Here is a 21,880-nt window from a genome sequence, read left to right on the forward strand (position 1 = left end):
GAATCCCCCCAGGCGCCACCCAGTGGAAGCCTCCATAGGGACAGATCGGCCCAACGGGACACTGCAAGCTCAGAGTGGCACAAGCCTGGGGGCCCAGGCCCAGTGCGACCAGAGGCGCTGCGGTGGGAGGTGAGTGGCGACGCTAACCAGTGCATTTCACAAACGTAGACTTCACGCTCCATAAGTGCAGGCTGCATGGGCCCAGCCACATAGAGGCTGACAGCTTATGAGCCCCAGAGTGGGGGAGAGACATTTAGGTGCCACCCCACAGAGGCTGCTGATCAGGGTGGGCAGTGTTGGCGGTGACGCAGCGCCACTGGCTACAGCCACAGCACCGGCTTTGAGGCACCCCGCCGCTCGTGGATACCAGCAGCTGGGATAGATAAGCATCGCCCTTTAGCGCGTTCAGAGAGGAGAGCTCTGCGGGCCCCTGAATCTCAGCACAAGCGACTCGCCCACGCTCCACAGACGCAGGCTGCAGGAGACACAAGGAGTGGCCACTGACTAGTGTTATACAGCTGCCAACTCAAGGACATTTTCGGTCGCTCACTCTCCAACCCCGACATGGCGGCTGCGGCCCCGGAGGCAGAGAAGGGATAGTGCCTCCCAGCCTCAGGAGACGAGCCAATCACGAAGGCATTCATCGAATCTTTATTCCTCACCCTCAGGGAGGATATTCAATTGGTCAAAACAGAGTTTGCTGCTGAAGTTAAGGAGCTACGATGGGATGTCGACGGACTTGGGGAGCGGGTGGCCTCCCTGGAAGAGAGACATGATGCCACGGTCTCAGAACAAACCACGCTACAACATGAGGTGATCAGACTCCAGGATCAAAACGTCGATCTTCAGACACAGATGGAAGATCTGGAGAACTGCTCGTGGCGGCATAACATCCGGATCCGAGGAGTCAAGCTTTCCGAGGAAACCCGTGACGTCTTTGCGTTCACTCAGGGCCTCTTCCGCTTCATACTGGGAGAGGCGCAGAACTCCGATGTTGTCCTGGATAGGGCGCACACAGTGGGGCCACCTCGGGCTCCTAACGCACTGCCAGCAGATATCTTGGTCTGCGTGCAGGACTTAAAGACCAAAGAGGCCATACTCACTAAAGCACAGTCCCTCCATCCCATCTCCTATCAGGGTCACTCCCCGGTGCTATACCAAGACCTAGCCCTGATCACACTGCAAAGACGCTGCCAATTCCGTCCAGTCACGGAGCATCTACGACAACAAGGGGTCTCATATTCCTGGGGACACTCCTTTTGCCTCATTTTTCCGCATAACGGTAAACTCCACCAGATCCGCTCCTTCCTGGAGGCCTGCCGCATACTGGGACTGGCGGAGCCTTCTCAGGATGACGATGACCGCAGTTCTACTTCGAGGCCCGAGGTCTCCCCGTCAGGATGGCAGCGCCAGGGCAAGCGGCGGCGTCCACGGCGACCACCCATATCCGAGATCGCCAGAAGCCAACATGAAGCCCTGTCCGCAGCCACTTTGGCCCTGGCCAGGGAGGACTCAACCGCCAAATGAACGCCATTAACCTACTGAACATGCAACTGCCCATTTCTGTACGCGGAGGACGGCGGAAGGTGCGGACACCCATTTTGGAACTATGACAATCACCCCCATGTTACCTGACCAGTCACCCTGGGGTGACGGACTATTTTTGCTCTTTGGACTCGTTGCCCTGTCTCCCGTTGAGGACGTTTTTTGGGGATTTTCTATTTTTGGACTTTTAGGTTTCCTTTTCCCTTTCCCCATATTTTCATTTTGTTGGGTGGGTCCCCCTTGTCCACAGTTTTCTTTCCTTTAACGGTGCACTCCACCTCCGGGGCCGACAATGCCGCCCTCCCCTCACGCTACTTTCATGCTCTGCCAGCACAGCGACTACTCAGATTCACACTCCTCCACCCCTTAAATGCCACACGGTCCACTCAAAGTTTTGACCCTGAATGTTCGGGGCCTGAATAACCCTATCAAAAGACGGGCTGTCCTTAACTACCTAGAACACTCGACATCAGACATTTGCCTCTTGTATGGGACCCACTTATTACACAAAGATCAACATAGGATGAAATCTAGAATCTTCCCCACACACCTATTCTCCTCGCATTCTACCAAAACTGCAGGGGTAGCTATACTTGTTTCCCGCTCCTTCCAGGGCAGGGTGCTCCAGAAAGAGGGTGAGATTAAGGGTCTTCTACTTACGTACCAATTCTAGGTTGCTGGGGTATCTCTCACAATTGACTCGGTATAAGGTCCCAATGAGGGTCAGGACAAATTCCTACACAACGCACTGACTGAAGCGACAGCAAACCCCGAATAGCGCCTGCTACTGGGGGGGACTTGAATCTTGTCTTTGACAACCTCGCCGATCACTCTTGCCAGCGCACTTGTCAGGTGTGGGCCCTTTCACGGTCGGGCTTGGCACAACTCCGGGTCCTGGGCCTAGTAGACTTATGGTGTCACTTCCACCCGCAGAGCCGGACCTTCACCTATTACTCGGGAGCCCATAAGACCTACGCCAGGCTCGATTACTTCCTGTGCTCCACCCAGCTGATGACATTAGCCACTGACGCTGATATCCTCACTACGTCTTTATCTGACCACTACCCCGTTATGGCCTCTTTCCTACTCCCCTGCACACAGATTCCACAATGACACTGGCGACTCCGCGACTCCCTCTTGCATCAGACTACCATAACTAACCGAATCAAAACGGTTATCTCAGACTACCTAACTCTCAATGCTAATCAGGACACCTTATTGACAACGCAGTGGACGGGGCTCAAAGCTGTCATAAGGAGAGAATTCATAGCTATCTCCTCTGCCATTAATAAGGAACGTGGCCAGAAGCGGGCTGAGCTCATGAAACGAGTTGCGGAGTTGGAACAAATGCACCAGCGCACTGGCGCTGCCAGAGCCTGGCGCCAACTCTGCACGGAACGAAAGCAACTCACAGCGCAGGATCAGGACAAAGCTGAATATGCGGCCCTCCGCCTACGGCACTCCTACTATACAGGAGGAGACAGGTGTGGCCGTCTCCTAGCTCATAAACTACGGTAAGTGAGACAGGGGCAGGGGGTACAGGCCATCCGGTCACGTGGAGGCGACCTCACCTCCGGCGACGTGGCCATAGCAGAATCCTCCTGGGACTTTTACTCCCCGCTATACTCAGGTGACTCCCTCAACACACAGTACAGCCTTGACTATCTGGAAGCAGTGCAGCTTCGGTCTCTGAACCCTGCACAGGCTGCCAGCCTAGACGGAGCTATTGGGCTGGAAGAGGTCATCACAGCCATCTCACGCCTCTGGCTTGGGAAATCACCTAGCCCAGACGGGTACTCCGCGGCCTTCTGTAAAACCTTTTGTAACCAAGTGGATCCCCTGTTACGCGACCTGTATAACACATTTGCCCAACCCGGCGCCATTCCGGAGGAAATGTTAGAGGCCTCAATTATAGTCATCCCGAAACCCGGGAAGGACACTACTTCTCCACCCCATCTGCTCTCCACTCTCAGGGCACTGTCCCTAATACAAAATCCCCAAAACAGTAAACATGCCTAAAACAGCCTCTTGTATTTTTCGAGCCAGAGTCCATCTCCAGCCAAAAACCGTTGCTGTTTCGTTAGGTCCCAGGCACCTTCTCCGCCAAATGTTGCATCTCTACATTCCAATGTACTCCCTTCGTTCTCACTCTTACCAACCTCACTCCTAAACAATGGATTATTCTACCTAACAAGCTTCGTGTCCTTGCACCTGCAACAGAAACGCATGAGAAACAACCTTGTACACACTCTATGTTACAGTTCGACTTCGACTGCGAAAAGGAGCCTTTTCCGAAGGAAAATTATACATTTCAGGTCTAGATGGTTAGCTAAACTAAGAAAATACAGTTAGGCCTCTGCTGTCATTTTCATGTCTCAGTCCTTTACATGTTTAAATGCATTTCTAAGGGGGCGTGGCCAAGATGGCAGCGAGGTAGGACGTGTTCTCCCGAGCTCCTGCCCGCCATCCTCCGCAAATAGCACCTATTAGCATCTTTGGGAGACGAAGATCACTGAATCTGCCGGCGGAGCTCCTCGCTGTCCCGTTCTGCCGACGAGAGCGCCGACGGTCGGCCTGGGGCACCGAAACCGGCAAGAAGAACCGAGCTGAGCGATGACCCCGCTGGTGCGGCAGAGGCCTGTCAACAGGGAAGGTCCCTGACGAGGACCTCCGAGGCCCGCTTTCACGACCACGGCCTCAGCCAGACCTGTCCATCGAGTCACCAAGGGGACGCCGCTCCCAGCAGTGCACTGGGACAGTGGCCGTCAGCGAGGAGATCCTCCCAGCATCCGAAGAGCCTGGGGAGTGACGCGAGCTCCGAGGCGCCTTGATGGCCTGTGGTGCCGGATGGGAGCGGAAGTGAGGCCTTCGACGGCAGTGGCCCGGCTCCTGATGCACGGCGCCCGGTCGGCCCGGGTTCCGCAGTTGATACTCTGCCAGTGTGCCCAGCACAATCCTGAACCTCAGTCCTGGATTGAGTTACGGCGCCGCCTCTCGCGGAACTCGGCCCTGCGGCGCTGCGGAACAAGAGGGGCTACGAGGGGGGCTGTGGCCTCTTAGAACTGGAATCGGCAGGCCACGGGGCCAGGAGGAATCCCCCCAGGTGCCACCCTTTGGAAGCCTCCATAGGGACAGATCGGCCCAACAGGGCACTGCAAGCTCAGAGTGGCACAAGCCTGGGGGCCCAGGCCCAGTGCGACCAGAGGCGCTGCGGTGGGAGGTGAGTGGCGACACTAACCAGTGCATTTCACAAGCGTAGACTTCTCGCTCCATAAGTGCAGGCTGCATGGGCCCAGCCACATAGAGGCTGACAGCTTACGAGCCCCAGAGCGGGGGAGAGACATTTAGGTGCCACCCCACAGAGGCTGCTGATCAGGGTGGGCAGTGTTGGCGGTGACGTAGCGCCACTGGCTACAGCCACAGCACCGGCTTTGAGGCACCCCGCCACTCGTGGATACCAGCGGCTGGGATAGATAAGCATCGCCCTTTAGCGCGTTCAGAGAGGAGAGCTCTGCGGGCCCCTGAATCTCAGCACAAGCGACTCGCCCACGCTCCACAGACGCAGGCTGCAGGAGACACAAGGAGTGGCCACTGGCTAGTGTTATACAGCTGCCAACTCAAGGACATTTTCGGTCGCTCACTCTCCAACCCCGACATGGCGGCTGCGGCCCCGGAGGCAGAGAAGAGATAGTGCCTCCCAGCCTCAGGAGACGAGCCAATCACGAAGGCATTCATCGAATCTTTATTCCTCACCCTCAGGGAGGATATTCAATTGGTCAAAACAGAGTTTGCTGCTGAAGTTAAGGAGCTACGACGGGATGTCGACGGACTTGGGGAGCGGGTGGCCTCCCTGGAAGAGAGACATGATGCCACGGTCTCTGAACAAACCACGCTACAACATGAGGTGATCAGACTCCAGGATCAAAACGTCGATCTTCAGACACAGATGGAAGATCTGGAGAACTGCTTGTGGCGGCATAACATCCGGATCCGAGGAGTCAAGCTTTCCAAGGAAACCCGTGACGTCTTTGCGTTCACTCAGGGCCTCTTCCGCTTCATACTGGGAGAGGAGCAGAACTCCGATGTTGTCCTGGATAGGGCGCACACAGTGGGGCCACCTCGGGCTCCTAACGCACTGCCAGCAGATATCTTGGTCTGCGTGCAGGACTTAAAGACCAAAGAGGCCATACTCACTAAAGCACGGTCCCTCCATCCCATCTCCTATCAGGGTCACTCCCCGGTGCTATACCAAGCCCTAGCCCTGATCACACTGCAAAGACGCTGCCAATTCCGTCCAGTCACGGAGCATCTACGACAACAAGGGGTCTCATATTCCTGGGGACACTCCTTTTGCCTCATTTTTCCGCATAACGGTAAACTCCACCAGATCCGCTCCTTCCTGGAGGCCTGCCGCATACTGGGACTGGCGGAGCCTTCTCAGGATGACGATGACCGCAGTTCTACTTCGAGGCCCGAGGTCTCCCCGTCAGGATGGCAGCGCCAGGGCAAGCGGCGGCGTCCACGGCGACCACCCATATCCGAGATCGCCAGAAGCCAACATGAAGCCCTGTCCGCAGCCACTTTGGCCCTGGCCAGGGAGGACTCAACCGCCAAATGAACGCCATTAACCTACTGAACATGCAACTGCCCATTTCTGTACGCGGGGGACGGCGGAAGGTGCGGACACCCATTTTGGAACTATGACAATCACCCCCATGTTACCTGACCAGTCACCCTGGGGTGACGGACTGTTTTTGCTCTTTGGACTCGTTGCCCTGTCTCCAGTTGAGGACGTTTTTTGGGGATTTTCTATTTTTGGACTTTTAGGTTTCCTTTTCCCTTTCCCCATATTTTCATTTTGTTGGGTGGGTCCCCCTTGTCCACAGTTTTCTTTCCTTTAACGGTGCACTCCACCTCCGGGGCCGACAATGCCGCCCTCCCCTCACGCTACTTTCATGCTCTGCCAGCACAGCGACTACTCAGATTCACACTCCTCCACCCCTTAAATGTCACACGGTCCACTCAAAGTTTTGACCCTGAATGTTCGGGGCCTGAATAACCCTATCAAAAGACGGGCTGTCCTTAACTACCTAGAACACTCGACATCAGACATTTGCCTCTTGTAGGGGACCCACTTATTACACAAAGATCAACACAGGATGAAATCTAGAATCTTCCCCACACACCTATTCTCCTCGCATTCTACCAAAACTGCAAGGGTAGCTATACTTGTTTCCCGCTCCTTCCAGGGCAGGGTGCTCCAGAAAGAGGGTGAGATTAAGGGTCTTCTACTTACGTACCAATTCCAGGTTGCTGGGGTATCTCTCATAATTGACTCGGTATAAGGTCCCAATGAGGGTCAGGACAAATTCCAACAACGCACTGACTGAAGCGACAGCAAACCCCGAATAGCGCCTGCTACTGGGGGGGACTTGAATCTTGTCTTTGACAACCTCGCCGATCACTCTTGCCAGCGCACTTGTCAGGTGTGGGCCCTTTCACGGTCGGGCTTGGCACAACTCCGGGTCCTGGGCCTAGTAGACTTATGGTGTCACTTCCACCCGCAGAGCCGGACCTTCACCTATTATTCAGGATCCCATAAGACCTACGCCAGGCTCGATTACTTCCTGTGCTCCACCCAGCTGATGACATTAGCCACTGACGCTGATATCCTCACTACGTCTTTATCTGACCACTACCCCGTTATGGCCTCTTTCCTACTCCCCTGCACACAGATTCCACAATGACACTGGCGACTCCGTGACTCCCTCTTGCATCAGACTACCATAACTAACCGAATAAAAACAGTTATCTCAGACTACCTAACTCTCAATGCTAATCAGGACACCTCATTGGCGACGCAGTGGACGGGGCTCAAAGCTGTCATAAGGAGAGAATTCATAGCTATCTCCTCTGCCATTAATAAGGAACGTGGCCAGAAGCGGGCTGAGCTCGTGAAACGAGTTGCGGAGTTGGAACAAATGCACCAGCGCACTGGCGCTGCCAGAGCCTGGCGCCAACTCTGCACGGAACGAAAGCAACTCACAGCGCAGGATCAGGACAAAGCTGAATATGCGGCCCTCCGCCTACGGCACTCCTACTATACAGGAGGAGACAGGTGTGGCCGTCTCCTAGCTCATAAACTACGGTAAGTGAGACAGGGGCAGGGGGTACAGGCCATCCGGTCACGTGGAGGCGACCTCACCTCCGGCGACGTGGCCATAGCAGAATCCTCCTGGGACTTTTACTCCCCGCTATACTCAGGTGACTCCCTCAACACACAGTACAGCCTTGACTATCTGGAAGCAGTGCAGCTTCGGTCTCTGAACCCTGCACAGGCTGCCAGCCTAGACGGGGCTATTGGGCTGGAAGAGGTCATCACGGCCATCTCACGCCTCTAGCTTGGGAAATCACCTAGCCCAGACGGGTACTCCGCGGCCTTCTGTAAAACCTTTTGTAACCAAGTGGATCCCCTGTTACGCGACCTGTATAACACATTTGCCCAACCCGGCGCCATTCCGGAGGAAATGTTAGAGGCCTCAATTATAGTCATCCCGAAACCCGGGAAGGACACTACTAACTGTAGTGCGTACAGGCCGATCTCCCTCTTAAACATTGATTTCAAGCTATATACAAGTATTCTTGCGACGAGACTCGCCCCCTACATGCTCCAACTGGTGGAGCCGGACCAAGCGGGCTTTATCTCCCATCGTCAAACAAGCGACAACACAAAGCGAGTCTTACACCTCATAGAAACAGCCTCTCGCGTGCGGAAGGAGTGTATGTTGTTGGCAATAGATGCTGAAAAAGCCTTCAATAGGGTTCATTGGCCCTACTTAGAGCAGGTCCTGCGTGGGTTCGGCTTCGGGGACGCCCTGTGCACCCGTATCCTACAATGCTTCCGCTTACCTCAGGCTACGGTGCGAGTTAACGGACGGACGTCCTCCCGCTTTCTCATAGGTAGGGGCACCCGGCAGGGGTGCCCTTTCCCCCATTCTTTTCGCGCTCTACATGGAGCTCCTCGCACGAAGAGTTAGGAACCACCCTCTCATCACAGGGATCAGGTTTGGGGTGGACGTACATAAGATTAGCCTATACGCGGACGACATCTTGCTTTCCATCACTGACCCCGCCCAGTCTATGAGGGCGCTCTTCGTAGAGTTACAAACCTTTGCTCAGGCCTCGGGATTCAAGATTAACACAGACAAATCAGTGGCCCTCAATATCTCCCTGTCTGCGCCAACACTGGCCCACTTGCAGGAAGAGCACCCTGTCCAATGGTCCACTACCATGGTTCCGTATCTGGGACTTCTATTGGGCCCAACCATACCAGCTACCATTGCGGCTAATTACGACCGGCTTCGTACTTCGATTCGCAGGGAAAAAGGCAGAAAGAAGCACTCCCCCTTTTCGTGGTTGGGTAGGATAGCAGCTGTCAAGATAACGGTCCTCCCCCAGATCCTCTACCTCTTCCAGACTCGACCCCCGCATCAGTGAGCGGTGCCGGAGGGGGTGTGGGGAGTTGGGCAGCCTAGAGCACCTATTGTGGAGTTGCGATCGCATCCAACCATATTGGGCCACAATTCTCGACAACATAGACTCTCATCTTGACACCCAACTCCCACGTTTGCCAGCTTACTTACTCTTAGGGCTGCCCAATCCATTGATGTAGCCTTTGAAATCCAGGAGAGGCCGCCTCATAGCCTTTGCCCTGGGGGCTGCCACCCAAAACATACTTGCACATTGACGCTCCTCACAGGCTCCCCCACACTTGGGATGGCTACAAAGGCTTTGGAGGGTGCTGGGGATGGAGAAATTGTCCCTCATGTTAGCGGGTAGGGGGGATGAGTTTCCTGAACTGTGGTGCCCCTTCTTGACCCTGCTCACTGCGGAATTCGGGGAATTGTCCTGCCCCTGCTATCTATGGCTCCTACGAGTGGTAGATACGCAGATCCCAGAGAAGCACAACCCCGGGCGACAACGGTGATTGATGCAAGGCCAGCACTATTCCCCCTTCCTTTCTTTACTTTAATGGTTTGTGGAAAGGGTGTGGGGGGGGGGGTTGTTTGTGGTTTCCGTCCCGTGTCTGGGAGTTTCCTCCTGTAGACCCGCTCCTAGCATTTACTCAGTAATGTTTACCTCGCAGACTGTTTAATGTCTTAATTGCACTGTCTAACAGGAGCATGAGGTCCTGTTCCTTTTTCCCTGTTTGAAAACCAACAAGGCAATTTAAACCATAAATGCATTTCTAATACTACAACATAAGAATTACATTTCATTATTTCTAAGGCATTATTCTTCCTATGTTAGAGCATCACACGCTTCTTTAATAGGCATTTCTACACGTGCAGCTTTAATATGGTACGTTCATTCCTAATGCAACATTTAAACACAGCAATAAGTTCTTCATTACTTAAGGCATAGTCTCAGTTAAAGCACTACATTAGTCTTCAATTATTATAAGCACACAACTACATATTGCACTGATCCCGGCCAAGTATTACATCTTAAGAGTCACACATTAACATGATCCTCTAAATATGCAAGTGCTGACTACTGGCGATTATAATGCACCCCTACAATTTTTCAGAATAACATGGTGCTCTATCACGCCCAACAGCTGTTCATTGGTTACCCCTGTCTTGCCAAGTATGCCCGCTGATGCAGGTAAGCTCCAGTGCCCTGAGGGGTGGGACCAAAAAGTTGGTGAGGAGAGCTACATTGAATTGACCATCAGTGCCTTGTGATTATCTAATGCCAGTCGACCATCGGTTCTACTTCATGAGCAGCCTCAGCTTTGCGACCCAGAGATCCCCGTCTGCAGTAGAGTTCTCCGGAGTGACGACCTACACCAGAGACCTAAGAGGAAGGGGCCTTAATAATCACTGGCCAATCTCGACCTCCTTTTATTGAATAATTGGTATGATTTTCAGAGTTTAGGGCCTTGGCATAGTTGTACTATTTCAGTTTTTAAAATGGTATTTCTAAAACAGTAAGTCATTTTGATGTACATTTAAAATTCAAAGCTTTAAAGAGCTGAAGTCAGGGTAAAATTATGAATGAAGCTATAACCCCCAGTTATAAAATGTAAATAGAATTTTTAATTATAGTACACATTTAGTTCAGAGCCATCTTAAATAGGAAATCAGGAACTTTGCCACAATTGTTTGAAATATAAGATCACCAAAGCAAAAAGCAATGTGAATCGCAATAAATGTTTTGTTGAAGGAATATACATACTTGCCTGCTGGCCTGGCTGGCCTATCAGTTGATCCTCTTTGGGAGTGTGTGTAATTTGTGCTTGGAAGAGTCACGTGAAGGCCAAGACAATAATTAATCATGCCTTTAAATTTCACAGGAAGAACCCCAAACCCCCACAGTGAAACTTGTGCCTCAAAATCTACTTTATGGTGTACACTGCCAGTTCTATTGAGTACCATATTAACTTCTGTGGTAGAGTGTCAAAATGATACAGGAACAGACAGACTAGTAGGGAGTCAGTCACAAACTGACTGTCAATCAGGCTCACGGCGGAAAATAAGATATACAAGTAAAAGGACACAAAAACCATAGGGCACATTTACTGTGACTTCACACAACGGGGCATAGTAAGGTAAAGGGGGAACGCGGAAATGTTCCCTTTTTCCAAAGATATGGAGCATTTTTGCTATTTCCTAGTGCTGACCCATTGTGTACTGCCTATCGCCAACGCAGGCATCACTGCACCATAGTGCAAATATGCCTGCTTTACAGGCAGGCTTTTTTTTGTGCAGTAAGGGATACTTTCCAGCACAGCAACAATTCTTAAAGCATATTCCTCTTTCTATGTGTGCTACAGAATGTAGCACATATGGAAAGAGGAACAAAAGTGAGGCAACCTTGAGGCAAATTCATGGTAAATCTGAACCCATATATGTAAAAATACAGGTTGGTAGTCACGGAAAGACACAGAGAGGCCAACAAACATCCACAAGTATATGGACAGACAGAAACAAAGAGAGACAAGGAAAATTAGATATATAAAGCAGAGACAGGGTAGGCAGCTAAAGGTGCAGACCTCAGAATAATAATCATAAACTGATAAACTGTCAGATGGGCTAGCAAAAATGGCAGACAGACAGAGCAGCAGAAACAACACCAGACATTCGGAAAGAGGTGCAGAATGACAGAAAGTTAGAAAGGGTGCTAAACAGCGAGAAGGGCGGACAGACAAACATGGACATGTCCTGTCAGAAGAACACAGTGAGAATGAGACACATATATACAACACAATACTCAGAGATAAAATAGATAAAAATACATTTAGCGTAACAGTATTCTGTATGATACTCTTAGTAAGTTAGTTCCAGAAATCCTGTTCTGGGTCTATCTGTTCAAAATCAAATGCCTAGGCAAGGCTGTGAACTAATAATGATGGGCCATATGTAGGTAGCTTAATACCGGTCGGAAACGGTCAAAAACCGGTAAATTTGCCGTTACCGACCGGTATTTAGCTATTTCTAATGTAGGTGGCTTGATTTTAGGATTCAGTAATTTACCCATTCGGTAATTTAAGGATTCGGTAAATTACCGATTCCTTAAAATACCGAATTGGTAAATAACCGAATCCTAAAATCCTATGTAGGGAGAACTCAAGTGAGTGCATTTTTGATTTAAGGATTCGTTATTTACCACCAACTACAAATTGGTGGTAAATATCAAAAACCTTTAAAAAAGCAATTGTTTGCTTTTTTCAAAGTGCCATATGGCAGACATACATGCCCGTAGGGCATGTATGTGTGCCACATGTGAACACATGCACGATTCAGGGGTGCATCAGGGTGTCAATGTGACACCCTGCCACACTTGAATATGTTCCCCCTATTACCGATTCGGTATTTACCGAATCGGTAATGGTGAATGGCTTCCCATTCATTCCTATGGGCCTCCAGGCCCATAGATATTAATAGGAAATACCAAATCGGTAAATACCGATTCTTATATACCAAATATTACAGATTCGGTCAAATTTACCGAATTTATACCTACATACTATTTATTGATTCATAAATACCAAATCGGTAAAATTCTGTATTTAAGAATCGGTAAATAGAGATTACCTACATATGGCCCAATATGTGGACAATTCACTTCTACTCATAGGAATCGATGGCAGTATGCAATGTGAAACACTATTCACACAGAACAATTACCTCAAAAATAGCGGAAGCAGGTATTCAGACAGTGAAGAAATAACAAACAAAAAATCAAACAGTTCATAAACAGCTCAAGAAATCAAGACAATGAGACATTCATATATACATATTTGGATATTTTAGTTCTTCACACATTCCAGCAAACCACTTCCCATGCACAGTAGCAATGCAAACAATGAACATAGGAAGGTTCAGTTGCAAAGTAAACAACCAGAGGGCCAGAGCCAGCCATTCAGCACCCCATGCATTTCATCTCAGCGCTTACCACTTCATTACACGAGATTATTCTTCACCGGGTCACGTAGTAATGTAAACCACATAAGGGACTTCCTCTATTAAAGCAAGCATTTTCGAAATAGGTTTCAGGGGAATGTTGAACTTTTTTTTTTTTTTTTTTAAACACCTTTATTGTTATATTCAGGTACATACACGGCTCGCTGCCTACAACCCTCCAGGGCCGGCAAAGCAACAGTTCAGACAGTTCCAGCAATTATCCGGACATTGATACACAGCCAATTGCTGTCAACCCTGGGGTACGGCGGCGCACGGGTTCCTAAAAGAAATTATCATAACCACAGTGAGCAGTTGGAATCATGTCAGAGCATTGTGCAGAAGTACACACCAGTGGCGCAGCGGCTCTGTGTAAGCCTTATTCTCAGAAACAAGCTGTGAAGGTGCGTTTTTACTAAAGTTCTTTTCAGCCTGATGAAAAAGACAAGAATCTACAAAGAAAGAAAATAGAAAGAAAGGCCTCCCCTAAGATAAACTCCCCCCACCCTCTACATACTAAGTCCCATAAAGCCCCCCCCTCCCCAACTAGGCAACTGTTTTGCTGGCCCTTGTGCTACGAATTGTCATGCTACGCTACACTCCTGTTCTAGTGTCCCTCCGTCTGGCGTATAATCTCCCTGGAATGTTCTGAGTGTCCACATACCTCCCCCAATTAGGCGGTCCCGGAATGCCTCATCTGCGATCATGAGGCGATGCGCCCAAGTGACCGCATTCCACCCAGTTCCAGCCAGTCCCCACAGGTCACCCTCCAACGTCTCTCCCTATGTGTGCTGAGAAGATCCCCAACCAATGTGCAACTTACTGTGCGTCCCCCCCACCCCTTGGAGCGTGTCTGCAGTGTCCTCCCTAGTATTCCTAAATGTGTTGTATAGTCCCCAGAAGTTTTTCGGGCGGCTGGTAAGGGGAAGAAGCTCACTGTAGTGTTCCGATTGGGTGCAGTAGTATACCATGTCCCTGGCCCATCTTTTCTTGGTCGGTGTCGGACCTCTCATCCACCACTGAGCTACTGTACGTCTTGCCAACAATAGACCCATGTCTGTCAATTGTCTGTATGCCACTGGCAACGCCTTTGAGTATCCCAGCAGCGCTAAGGCCGGGTCAATGGGAAGTTCGTAGTTCAGTATCTCGCCCAACTCCGCTATCACCGCCACCCAGAACTCATATATCCTACGACAACCCCATGCCAAGTGGAGGAAATCGGCGACAGGCGCATGGCAACGCTCACACTCGGGGGATCGCCGGAGGCCATATCTATGTAGCCGCTCCGGGGTGTAGTACACCCTCTGTAAGAATTTAAAATGAATCAATCGGTGATGTCCATTCAAGGACAGCTTCCTGGTGTTGACACAGCAGTATTTCCACATGCAGTCGTCTATCGTGATCTGTAGGTCACACTGCCAGGCAAGACGAGCCCTAGAGGGTTCCAGTGCTCTGTGTGAGGTAATGGCCCTGTAGAGGTGCGCAGTCATGTTACATGAGGATTTCGTGGCTATAACATGGGAGAGTTCCGGGAGCTCTGTCGGCTCCTCCAATGTTGAACTTTTTTTAACTGTAACAATAATGAGCACATTGACATAAACAATATCCACTTTCATATTGATGGCATTAGATGCACATATTAAGAATCAGCAACATCCCTTCTGATGTCTATGCGCACAGAGATTAACTACCTTGCAGCCACTCACACACATATACCAGAAGGCACACATGCATACAGATCTAAAGGCACCTCTACACATAGACTGATTGACATGTAATTACCGATTCACATACACCGTGGCATATTATATTGTTAGTTGTTTCTATAGTACATTATGGTACCTTATGGCAAGACCATTTCAAAGTGCAAGATGTGATAGGAAGGAGTAAATAAAACACAGAGTGGGAATTAAAAAAGAGCCTTCTGACTTGAGTGAGAGGTAAATAGGCTGAAAGAAAGGGAATGAGAGCGCAAAAGGTATAGATGGGAGAGGGTAAGAATTGTGAGGAATTCAGACCTGATAGAGATTTAAGAGTGGCAGACTGTTAGAGGATTGCAAGGGAAACCATAGACTGAGGGATACCCACAAGTATACACACAAAACATATAGGCACACGTACCGTCCAACACAACGTGGATGCTTTAAAACCGTAAACACGTGGGCCTACGTAGCAGGGCTCGTAAAAATGAACAGAAGCAGTTAAAATTGAGGTAGAGTAAAGATTTGCATAAATGCCTAATCAGCCCTTAGCCTCTCCTAATAGAACTAATTTCTGTTGGCTGGTGTTTTACTTCCGCCTCAATGACCATGCAATCACTGCCCTCTTGGAAAGTTGACCTGATACCCTCTTTATGCCCATTTAATCCTTTGTCTGTTTGCTGTGATCATTCTGTGCAGTGCTGCATTCCCTTCATTTCATAATAGCATAAAACAAAGTAGGTTTGTTTGATAGCTCAATTTTCAACACAATGGATACAATACAATGTGTATCCAGTCCTATACTTTCCTTTACAAATGATTCTTATAAAAAGTATTGGTGTTTTCAATAAGATGAAGAATACAACTTCGGGAATGTACTAATTTGTTATATGAAGGCAAATGTTCAAAAGCACGATTCCCAGGTGACATCAAACAAGATGGTTGAATATTTACTTATTTCAAACCAATTAAATGTGTCTCGATGTGTCACAGGAGGAAAGAGTATTAGGGCATTTTATGCACATTTATTATTTTATACTGCTAAATGTACATTTGCTGTTCATTAATGTCTTCTTTTTTTTGTAACATATTTTTATGAATTTTCTTGACATTGCAATTCACACAAACAATTATGCATAGCGTGTACATTTCACTATAATTGAGAAAACAAATACTGAACTATTCTACCTGCCCCCACCCCCTTACAGACTCAGCCTTACATTGTTATACATACTTGACAGCCAGCACTACAGTATGTATTGTAGTTCCTATTTTCCCTATAGGCCCTGCGCATTGGAATAACATAAACAGCAGTGTAGACGTAGGACTGCGGTCTTCTAGGTCTCTACTGACTATGTTAGACTTAATTTAGGTTTGCACCAGCTAGCTCAGAGGTCACTGGAAACTTTCTTGACTGAATAGGAAGTGATCAGCTTCCCTGGCTCAGACAAGAAGGGATACAGCTTCCGACAACCGCATAAACATGACAACTTTGCTCCCCAGAATAAGTCAATCTCTAGAGTTGTGTGAAACAATAGACAGCTATTTCACTCAGTCAGTTGTGCAGATTTAATTTCACCAGGGTGCAGAGAATAGAGAGACGGGTGTTTTCAATAAAAGATATTATTTATTGAGCAGTCTTCTTTCTCATGCAAGAGAAATGAATTGCCACAATTTCAAGACTTGTTATAATGAAAAGTGCGTACAGTAAAAGGAGCATTACGAAATAATACTGTAAAAGCATTGATATGGTTTCTTAGCCATAAGATAGTTAAAATGAATAAAATATATACATTCATATATACATTGGCTAACGACCTCAACTGGTGCTTCCAACTATGCCTACCTCGGTGTACCTGACCTAAGCCTAATACGTGGGAGGGAGTAAGTAAGTAGCAGTTTAAGTTAAGTTGGTGTTGCCAAGAGTTTGATTCAAGAATTCTCTCTAAGGGTTTAGTCAGCACCGTACCTCTGGAATAGAATGTAGGAGGTCTGGTATCTCCCTCTCAGGACCCGATATCCCAGTCACCCGCAAGGGTAGGTTGGAAACGCCGGAGCTGGATTTTCTCGGCAGGAGAAAAGACAGCGTCTTTCTCAGCGCGTCAAAGAGGAGGGGCAGCGTCCGTGGGCTTCTCGCATCTGCTGGGCTTTCTGCAAGGGGACAGCTGTTCTGCTCCAGTATTCACCACCACCGTGTGTTTGCTTAAGGCAACGTTGGTATATTTATAACTGAAAGGTGCTGAGTTTGACGTAAGTTTTTGGACATAAGACGTCAATAAAGATGTCACTAAGAACTGGTCGTTTTTACAGTGCTCGCAGGAGTTCTATTACTAATCAAAACAAAGCAAGCGGGGCTTTCCCAGGTTGCTGGGGGTTTGGTGTGTCGAAAGAACTCGGTGTGCTATCTTGGAATCTAAGGAAGTGGCTTCTGCTGTGTCATGGACTGCAGAGGCGAGTTACTGAAAATATGGCTCTGATAATTATGCCATTATAGGGATATGTATTGATTATAGCGGTATAGGGGCATAAGGTCACAATATTGATCGGGTACCTAGATAAAACACATCACCCACTCCACGATTTTATGTCCATCAATTACTAAAAACTTAAGCAATAAGATGCATGTGTATTCCTACCCACCCCAAAATACATTTTGCATTTGAAATGGTGTATACGAAATACATGAAAATGATAATAGGTACTGTACGTTTTAAGCAGAGTAATCATTCAAACATTTTTTTGCATATATATTCAGTTGAACGATTTGCGAAAAATTACACATGAAATGTCTCTCAATACAGAAAAAAGAAGGGCGAGACTATTTCATCACATATAAATACAATTGCTGTAAAATGTGCTAGAGGCTGAGGTAATATTTTGTCTCTAGATCTACTAAAAATAGAAGCTCTGTTCTTTATGAATAGTTCTACTTTAAGCAAAGTACGTGTGCCAGAAAAAGGTAAATATTTTGGAATTTTTGGAAAAAAATAATTTTATGATGAGTGGGGCAAAAATAGTTCCAAACGTTTTTCAGTAGCTTTTGTTTATCAAAGCCGAAGGCCGAATTCAGAGTTCATGGGAACGCTGTGTGCCGGATTGTTTTCCAAAAGTTATTGTTTCTGTTCAGGGGAGAACATCATTTCAGACAGGCTCGCAAAGAATTAGTCTACATATTCAGGTGACAGTTCGACCAAGTTCGATAATGTTGTAACTTGGCAGTTGTGAGAATGATTGCTATCATCGATTTCAAGATCAGCAATGCTCACAGAAGGTCGTACCTGGGTGATGTTGCTTTCATTTCTTGCTTCACTGCCACCACCTAGTCGTAGCGCAGGAGTCTCAACAAATGCCGTCATCAGGATTGGTAACCGCTGGGGACAACACGATGCATGAGCCGTTACAGGACTTAGCAAAGTATCGATATCCATTGGTACTGCTGATTGTAGTGCCAGACAGGTGTCTAACACGCATTCCTCTCCGCATAGCATACATCGAAGCACAGGTAAGATGCAGGTCTGCCATATAGGTCTGAATGAAAGAAACCAGGTCATATTCAGATCTCTTAGCCGGGCTAGTCCAAGGACTTTAGTTATGCGGTCCCGGTAGCGTATTGCTAGGATCGTTTCTTCCATCCTTGCTGGAGTCATGTCTGCGTTTTGGCTTGCCATATCGGAGCAGGAGGGTCAAAAATAAAATACCTGCTACGAGTCCCAAAAGTAGTGGTAGGCCGCCAAAGACCGAATGGACAAAATTGGGAAAGATGCCCAGGACTTCTTCGAAGGGTGTTAACAGTCCTGAAAAAATTGTCTTAAATACATTCGACATATTTAGGATTTGTCTGAGCATTTCTGTGAAATGCACGGGGCAATTTGTTGATAAAAGTGTATGTATCTCTGCAGTTGTCCTTGCAACTTGGAGATCATACGTCTCTTTTGATGACGTGATGGGCACTGTTGTCTGTAAAAGCACAGACTTCATTCTGCTTAAAGTATCAATTTGTATAGAAGGGATATTCAACGGAGGCCAAATCGGAGCCACTGAGTCTCCAGGGCCATTTGGATACAATGCTTGCATACAGCAAGTGACCATGGAACTCACGCTTAAGAGATATGCTTTCCCTGGCACCAAGCCACAACAGCTGTGATCCGTTATTAGAACGTAACTCCCGTTAGAAAGTTGTCTAAAGAATGGCTCTATCTGTGTTGCAGGTGTGCCGTGCTGGTGGAATGAAAGGTTATTTGAAGTCCCCTCACAGGCCCCATGCAAGTTAATACCTTGGCACAAAAGTATACCTCTTAGTGATTGTTTACACTCATTACCACTAAGAAATAAATTTTTGTTATTGTCACTATAACATGTGTGTGTATAAAGTAATTTCCATGATGACTTAATGTATCCTTTACCCAACCTTTCATACTGGCCTGCTGGTATATATTTTGGGCAATTTTTAAATTGGAAAGTTGTTATCGCAATTGTGATTATTCCGTGTATTATCCATTCAATGACAGGTCTTTCTGACATTGTCAATGGTAATCTCTCAAGTTTTTCAATGCTCAAGATTGTATAGTCTGCTCCTTTCTGTGCCAAACGGATTTGTTTATCAGTAACGTTAAAGATAGAAAACAATGATGTTGTGTTCATTAAACATAGCCTGAACGGAGGTTTTGCAACGTCCAGCCTAGCTGTACAATAGAACGTAATTGGGACTGGCCATGTTGTAGCATTAGCAGGTCCTGGTCTATTATATCTATAGCAAATGATACAATACTGTCCAGTGAATATATTCTGGAGGACAGAGTCATTAACCCATTGTACACAACAAAAAGTGATTTTTACAAATTAATACGATCAATTTCTCGTATTTTCTCTGCTGTCTCAATTTGAGTCACTTTCCATGCCTCGTTGTAAGCAGCATAGATACTGGCCGCTATGAAACGTTTTTTGACGCTGTTTGCGTGGTCCCATTATAAAATCGCGCAAGTCAGCACCATCTTTAAGTAAAGACAAGTGTTGCTTAATTTGTGCCAGTGTGGATGTTTGTAGCCATTCAAGGCATAGTTTCCCTCCACTGTATGTTGTTACTATCCCTGGATGTTGTCTCTGGGAGTATCTAGGGTCTGGTCTGGTCATTTTTAACTCCTGTATTTTGTTCAGGAATCTGTCTTGACAGTTAGTCGTGTCTGTAGGCCAGATTAACCACTTTTTCCAATCTGGATGTGTTCTGTTTTCATTTAAGATATGGGATACGTCTACTTCAATATCTGTGGTTGCATTATCAGGTATTGGCTTTGGAATAGATGGTTTGTTAAGGTCTTTAATCTTGGCTAGACCAAGACAGGTTGTTTGTTGAATTGTGTCATTCAAGAACATTATTTGTTCTGGGATCATGCAGGCTCTGAATAATGCTTCTAGGCCTTGTACCTGCCAATCTTTTGTACCCCAGATGGTTTTTGTTTCAATGTTGTTTTTCCAGAAATCAAAACCAAATGTAATAATTTTTTCATAAAATGCTTCTGAATATATCAATTTAGTATTTGTCAGCATGGTTTTCGTCCCTGTTTTATCTAACAGTTTATAATAAAATGTTTCGGCATCACTTGTGTTAAACCCTGAGAAGTATTGGAATTTCTCATAGAATGTTTTTGAACTGCTTTTAGGTGGAGTAGCACAATGTTCCCATTGGTTATATTTAAAAACATTTCTAGGTTGAGCAGATGTATGTAAATAGTGGTCTGCATAATGAGTAAAACAGTACATCTGTTCATAATTCGATGAACCTTGCAAATAATAATGTTCTGTAAATTTTGCTGACAAAACTAAATCTGACATCCTATTATTTATGCTTTCAAAATCCCAATCATCAGAGAATGTACTTGGTTTTACAAAGTCACTTAATGAAACCTTAAACTGATGAGGATATTTCAAGAGTTCGACCGGGCCATATATTTCGTAGTCTGTCTTGTCCCAAACTACCCCGCCGGGTATTGGAATGGCTGTGACATTCACTGATGATAGTTCTCTTTTCTCGATGTGAGATGATTTGTGAGGCTTCAGAACTAAGTTGATGTTCTGACTTGCTGTGTCCATTGTACTGTAATAAATGTTCCTAATATTAAAACTAAAATTAGGCATAGTAGGAGTATAAGTACCCCTGATACAATCCAATGTTCAATCAATGGTGCATTTAGATATGCTTCTTTGAGTTGATGGAAGAGGTCTGTTGCTTTTTCTTTAAAAGTCTTTGTTGCTGGCGTCACTTCAGGGTCGCTTTGATCTTCAGAAAAGTTATCGAAATTGATGAAGTAGCCAGATGCAGTTCTGTCGATTGTTGGAATTGTTTTCTCAATTTGCTTTTCATTAGCACATTCTGATGCTACATCATTGTAGACTGGTGTTTCATGACAAACTGTTTCAATTTGGGTTTCAAGAGGCACAAGTTCCATGGCATTTCTGCATAGTCCTTTTTTATTCACTGCAGGTTTATCAAATGTGATTAGTCTTTCAGTTTGAACCTCTTGGATACTAGCAAATTTGGGTATTCTGTTACTTCTTGGGAGTCCACTGGGCCTACTATTTATTATAGGCCACATGATTGTGGTTTTACCAGGTCGATGGATACAACTCTGTTCTCCTTTTTACCAGCAAGGGGCCATAGTACAACTGATCTTGTTCCGTTGATTGCTAAGACAGGTACTGCTTTTCTGTAAGAAGGCCCAAATTCCTTCTTCACCGCTATTTTTTCTCTGACCAGATCCCGAATCTTTGGAATCCAGACAGGTCTTGCTGGGACAGGTGGTGTGTCTTCAGTGGTCGTTGGCTGTTGCTTTAACTTTAAGTTGCTCAGGGCTTTTCTTGTTTCATTTAAGTCCTGTAAAACAGCCAAGCGATCTTTGATGTCAAAGTCTTTTTTCTTATCTTCTACCACTGAAGCATGACTATCTAAGTCCTGAACATACATTCTAGTTCCGTACAATAGTTTGTACGGGCTGAAACCTTTTATAGAATTTCTTGGCAAGTTGTTAAGACTACGTTGGACACTTGTTAAATGTTGGACCCACCCATCACCCAAACCTAATACCTTTGCCGTTATAGATTGCTTTATGTCTCGTTTTTTTCTTTCCACTACCCCGTTTCCCTCAGGATTGAAGGGACAAGAGAACCGCAATCCAA

Source organism: Lissotriton vulgaris, chromosome 1_1, assembly GCF_964263255.1.
Source record: "Lissotriton vulgaris chromosome 1_1, aLisVul1.2, whole genome shotgun sequence".
NCBI classification, from domain to species: Eukaryota; Metazoa; Chordata; class Amphibia; order Caudata; family Salamandridae; genus Lissotriton; species Lissotriton vulgaris.